Below are 6,530 nucleotides of genomic sequence, written 5' to 3' on the forward strand. Positions count from 1 at the left end.
TTTAAATTTGCATTTGTTGCCTCATGACCACAAAATGGCTGTTGTGATTTCAGACATTATATCTCAATTCAAGGTACGAAGAGAGGAAAAGCAGCATAAGCCCCGTCTGTCTTTTTCACTAGGAAGACAGAAAATCCTCAACAAATCCTGCTTCAGTCTGGTTGACCAGATCTATGTTTCAGGGATGCTCCTAGCTAGCTACAAGAGGCTGGGAAAAGAAGCCTCTGAATGGAAATGTGATGGGCAGGCAAGAAAGGGATTGAGAATGGCTGCTGGGTTAGGCAATCCAACATAACTTTATAATATTTGAAAATGATATTAACCTTTCCTTCACATTACTGATTCATTCCTTCTGCACAGACAAGAATCAGACATTGACTAAGCTTATGAGTTTACTGTAACCCTGCTGACTCATAGTGTTTATTGAAAACCAATTATCAACAGAGTCAGGATATTATCAGCAGAGTCAGGACTGAGAGAAACTGTTTTTAATAAAACAATTTAAAGTTCTAGCAGGAGAAAACAGGGTTGTTTTAATCTCTACCAACTCACTTTCCCACCTTATTAATTATACTTTTGGAAGATCTGGATAAGCCTACTCAATCTTCAAGTCTCATTAAATATTTCCTCTTTATTGAGTCCTTCCCTAGACCGTAGATCAGTTTAAGAACTCCCTGCTCTATGTTCTCATAGGCCCCTGTTCTTCGCTTATCACAATACTAATGCTTTATTTCAATTCCCGATGAGAGTTCTGCCCACCTGACTAAAGAGTAAAGTTCATTGAAGTCAAGGATCCTCTCCCCTGTTTACTGCTGATATATAGTATAGACTGTCAATAAATGTTTATTGAATGAATGAATGATTGCATCCTCCTTCCAACACCACCAAAAACTTCAAGATATCTATTATCCTATAATTGTCACACAGGGTCAAATTAGGACATCGAAACCACTCAGAACAGTTAAAGCAGAGGGAATTTACTACACTGAATTGATAACACAGGAGATAAAAGATGCTGAGACTGGATCTCAGCATCTGAGACTACCTGAGAAGACTACCTGAGAATGGATGTTACCTCAGATGGGCAGAGCAACAGCAGGAAGCTCTTAGGACCCTTGGGTTGGAGGAACAACAGGAAAAACTAGTATTACCACAACCCCAAGGGGTCACAAATGTACAGCAGAAGTCTCAGTACAGTGTGGCTCACCTGGGTCCCCTATTTAGAGTCTCACAAGGTCAAAATCAAGATGTTGGCAGGGCTGCATTCCTTTCTGAAGGCTCTAGGTATGAATCTGCTTCCAAGCCCTTTCAGGTTGTTGGCAAATTCAGCTCCATGATAATGTAAGACTGTGGTCCCAGTTTCCTTTGTTTGGTGTCAAATAGGAGTGACTTTCAACCTCTAGAGGCTGCCCCCACTCTCCTTGGTTCATGCCTCCCTTCATCTTCAGAGCCAGCAATGGCAGATCAAGTCTTTCTCATGCTTCCAGTTTCCCGGACTTCCCCTCTGCCTTATCTCTCCTGCTCCCAGCCAGAGAACTCTCTCCTATTTTAAGGGCTCATGTGATTAGAGTGAGTCCACACGGCTAATTCACAATAATCTTCCCATCTCATAACCTTAATCATATCTACAAAGTCCCTTTTGCCAGGCAATGTATGGACATCTTTGAGGAACCATTATTCTGGCTACAACAGCCTCCCATTAGTCAAACTCAGCTAGATTTCACTTGGTACAAGGGGCTGAGAAACAGGCCTGCAGAGCAGGAGAAGAGTGAGGAATAGATCTGAGGACAAGCAGGCTCAGGATCACTACATTTTAAGATGACAAAATGTTTTTTCTTCTCAAACTTGGACTGGCCTAACAGATAATTGGCCTGATTTCAACTTGTCAAAGATAATGAATTAATCCCAATTACTATAAAAACAAACAAACGAACAAAATCCACAGTGATAACATACCCTACAATTATATTAATTTAAATATAAGGCAATTGTCAATTGGCTTCCATTATCTGCCCAACCCTGATTCTCAAACAAGGGTCAGCAAAAATTATTATCTTCTGCAGAGGAATATGAAAATGAGGCCTAGGCCAGGGAGGGAAAATGCATACAATTCCAATCTCAAGAAGTGCAGAGTTTGAAGTGAGTCCCTGAGTCCACAGCATATTCTTGGCCCAGTCTCTCTGGATTAAGCCATCGAGATGAGAGCCAACTAACCCAGAGATTCCTGGAATCATTGTTGCTGTCCCAGAAGGCTCAGCCAGCCACAGGACCCAGAATTGTCCCCAGAAATATTTATGTCAATAAACTGCTGCCATATAATATCAAACTCCAGCAGGGACCAGGATAGATTGGATAGCAGAGTCAAACTCCTAAAATTATCCAGGGCAATCAATGAACAACTCTACCTTGTTGTAACGTTGCACCCTGAATAGTTTTATTAACCACAAAGTAACAAGACTGCATTTTGTACTGCTTAAGTTTTTGGACCACACAAGTTTCAGAGTTGGTATTTACAGTATTTCAAAACTCAAACGATCATTTTTGGTAATCATCCTCTAACATTTAACTTGCTTCTCATTAACAAGCCTGCATGGCAACAATGCCTAAAAGGGTTACTTCAACATTGAATTTTGTGAAAGCAACAAAAGAACTGTTGACAATAACAGAACTAGTACATAGAATGCGAACACTACAGTCAAGCATAATGAATACTATAGATGACCAATGTTGCAAGGATTCTGTCAGAAACACTCATTCCCCTCTGAGTGAAAACCTTTAGTGAGGTTGATGTGACTGAGAATAGGCCCTACTGTGGTCCGCTTTACATTTTGTACTGTCCAAACTCTGCCATGCCTCTCCTCTCTTGTCTCACTCAGATCTGCATGCAGTAGGATGTCACTTTCTTGCATCCTTGACCTTTAGCAGAAATTCTCAGTCTTTGGTTGCTTAAAATTCACCTTGCCAGGCGCAATGGCTCATATCTGTAATCCCAGCACTATGGGAGGGCGGATCACGAGGTCAAGAGATTGAGACCATCCTGGCCAACATGGTGAAACCCCATCTCTACTAAGAACATAAAAATTAGCTGGGCATGGTGGCACGTGCCTGTAGTCCCAGCTACTCAGGTGCCTGAGGCAGGAGAATTGCCTGAACCCAGGAAGCAGAGGTTGCAGTGAGCCGAGATTGCGCCAGTGCACTCCAGCCTGGCGACAGAGCAAGACTCTATCTCAAAAATAAACAAATAAATAAATAAATAAATAAAATTCACCTTAAGAACAGTTTTTTTTTTTTTTTTTTTTTTGAGACAGTGTCTTGCTCTGTCGCCCAGGCTGGAGTGCAGTGGCACGATCTTGGCTTACTGCAAGCTCCATCTCCCGGGTTCACGCCATTCTCCTGCCTCAGCCTCCCAAGTAGCTGGGACTACAGGCACCTGCCACCACGCCTGGCTAATTTTTGTATTTTTTTTAGTAGAAACGGGGTTTCACCATGTGAGCCAGGATGGTCTCGATCTCCTGACCTCATGAACCGCCCACCTCAGCCTCCCAAAGTGCTGGGATTACAGGCGTGAGCCACTGCGCCCGGCCAAGGACAGTTCTTAAAGAAGTTTGTTCCTTTTAATACACCCTACAAATGCAGACTCTTGTTACCAAGTGCCCTGGAAATGAGGCTTCTCTCTCTTCTCATGGCCCAGGAGCTTTCTCCTCTCTCTCATATGAACTCTGTGTTCTCTCTCCAGTGGTCTATAAAAAGATGCTCTCAGTTCCACTCTTTTTTGTTGCATATATTGTCAGCCACCAAAGAAAGGGTTAACTTCTGCTTTGATAGAAAGAGAAATTTTCTGATTGAGGTCTGAGTTGAAAACCAGTGCCTCTTAGGGCAGGAACCTGTGTTACATGATCTTTGAAGTTTAACACTTCAACATTTTTCCTGGCTGCTAAAGCTTGAGCTGTTTTTTAAATTTTATTTTAAAGTATACATACAGTAATATTTACTCTCTTTGCTGTACAGTTTTTTGAGTTTTGACAAGTAAATAGAGTGTATAAACCACCATCACAATCAAAATTCAAAACAGTTCTGTTGGCCAAGCGTGGTGGCTCGCGCCTGTAATCCCAGCACCTTGGAAGGCTGAGGCAGGCGGATCACCTGAGGTCAGAAGTTTGAGACCAGCCTGGCTAACATGGAGAAACCCTGTCTCTACTAAAAATACAAAAAATATCCAGGCATGGTGGCAGGTACCCGTAAACCCAGCTACTTGGGAGGCTGAGGCAGGAGAATCACTTGAATCCAGGAGGTAGAGGTTACAATGAGCCGAGATTGTGCCACTGCACTCCAGCCTAGGTGACAGAGCAAGACTCTGTCTTAAAAAAACAAAACAAAACAAAAACAGTTCTGTCATCCCAAAAATCTTCTTTAGGCTGCTCCTTCATAATCGACCTTAGCTCCAGCAACCACAGATCTGTTCTTGATTCCTGTAGTTTTGCCTTTCCAAGGATGTTATAGAAATGAAATCATACAGTGATATATGAAAGATACAACCTTTTGAGTCTGTTTCTTTTTTTTTTTTTTTGAGTCAGCGTCTGGCTCTGTCCCCCAGGCTGGAGTGCAGCGGCACCATCTCGGCTCACTGCAAGCTCCGAGTCTGTTTCTTTCACTAAGCATAATGCATCAGAGATTCATTCATGTTGTCGTATATATCAATAGTTGGTTCCTTTTTTATCACTGAATAGTATTCTATTGTGTGGGGCATTCGTTTCTTATGGCTGCTATAAGAAATTACCACATTGATAGCTTAAAGCAACAGAAATTTATTCTCTCACAGTTCTGGAGGCCAGAAGTCCAAAATCGGTATTACTGGACTAAAATCAAGGTGTTGCCAGGGCCTCTAGAAATTTTAGGGGCTAATCTGTTACTTGCCACCTACTGGTGGCTGCCAGCATTCCTTGGCTTATGGCCACATCACTCCAATCTTTGCCTCTCTGGCCATAGTGCCTCCTCTTCTGTCTGTCTAGAGTCAAATCTCACCTTAACTTTCATTTATAAGGATACATGAAATCTCCCCATGCCAGGATCCTTAACTTAATAATATTTGTAGTCCTTTTTTTTCTTTTTCTTTGCCATGTAAGGTAACATTCACAGGTTCCAGGTATCAGGACATGATATTATCTGAAGGGTCATTATTCAGCCTTCCACATGGATATACCAGAGATTGTTTATTCATTCACCCATTGAAGGACATTTGGGTTGTTTCCAGGTTGGGATAATTATGAATAAAGCTGCTATAAGTATTTACATAGGTGTTTGTATTAAGTTTTCATCTCTCTTGGGTAAATACCTGAGAGTGAGACTGCTGGCACAAATAGTAGCATAGTTCAACTTTATGAGAAACTGTCAAACTGATTCCAAAGTGGTTGTACCATTTTGCAATTTCACCAGCAGTATTTGAGAGGTCCAGTTCCTCCACATCCTTGTCAACAGTTGATTGTCAGTTTTTCTGATTGTAGCCATTCTGGTAAGTATGTAGTGGTATTTCCCTGTGGTTTTAATTTGCATTTCCCTAATGACTAGTAAGATTGAGCATTTTTATTCTGTGTTGAAATTTTAATGTTGCATCATTTCATTCCCTCTCTCACTTGGCTGTATTTTGTCTTAGCTCTCCAAATGTGCTTTAGTAATTGTTTAGAATTAATTAACCACTTAATAGGTAAAAATCTTATAATTATTAGCTTCTCGTGAAGTTAAAACTACTGAGTAACTTTCAACATAAAGGAAAATTCTTTTTTTTTTTTTAACCTTGCATCTCCAGCTCAAAGGAAGGAATTCTGTCAAGATGAGTCATCATGGTATTCACAAAATATACCCAAGGTGCATGGTTAGCATGAGGTGATTAGTAAGATTGGTTAAGAGTATGTCTATAATGTACATGTGTTCTTTTTCATCTTTATGCACCTTTTTGGATTAATACTCTATGTGTACCAAAATAATTCGAGAATCTTCCTTTCAAAAATCTGGGTGGAATACAATATTTCTAACTCAGTTTAAGTCCGTATGATTAGGTCTTTAGGGCATGCATGGGCCTGAAGTCCAACAAACCAGATTTGCTTAGAAGCAATTTTCTTAACCAATGAAATACTGCCTCTGAAGCTGCCAGAAACTCTGAATATCATCAGGTCTGCTGAGGCACCTGGAGAGTAACAAACCATTTGAATCAGAATCCACCTACTATTGAATACCAAAACTCTCTCAGGCTAGTTGGTGCATAAAATATGCCTCCACGTTTCCAATAGCTCCAGGATAAATGTCCTGTGCCAAAGAAATAGAACAAGTAAAGCAAAAACCTCAGGAGGCTTGGAAGATAGGAGAAGTGACAATCTTAGCACAAAGGACTCAAGTATAGAATATTATTCTTTTAAAAATATTATTAGGATATTTTTATTAACAAAAATAGTAGCAGAAATGGTGTGCCAGTACACTTGTGGCATATATGTTAATAAAAACTAGTAATTATCTTTTATGGCATGTTTATACTATTG

The sequence above is a fragment of the Symphalangus syndactylus genome, chromosome 8 (assembly GCF_028878055.3).
Source record: "Symphalangus syndactylus isolate Jambi chromosome 8, NHGRI_mSymSyn1-v2.1_pri, whole genome shotgun sequence".
Classification (NCBI taxonomy): domain Eukaryota; kingdom Metazoa; phylum Chordata; class Mammalia; order Primates; family Hylobatidae; genus Symphalangus; species Symphalangus syndactylus.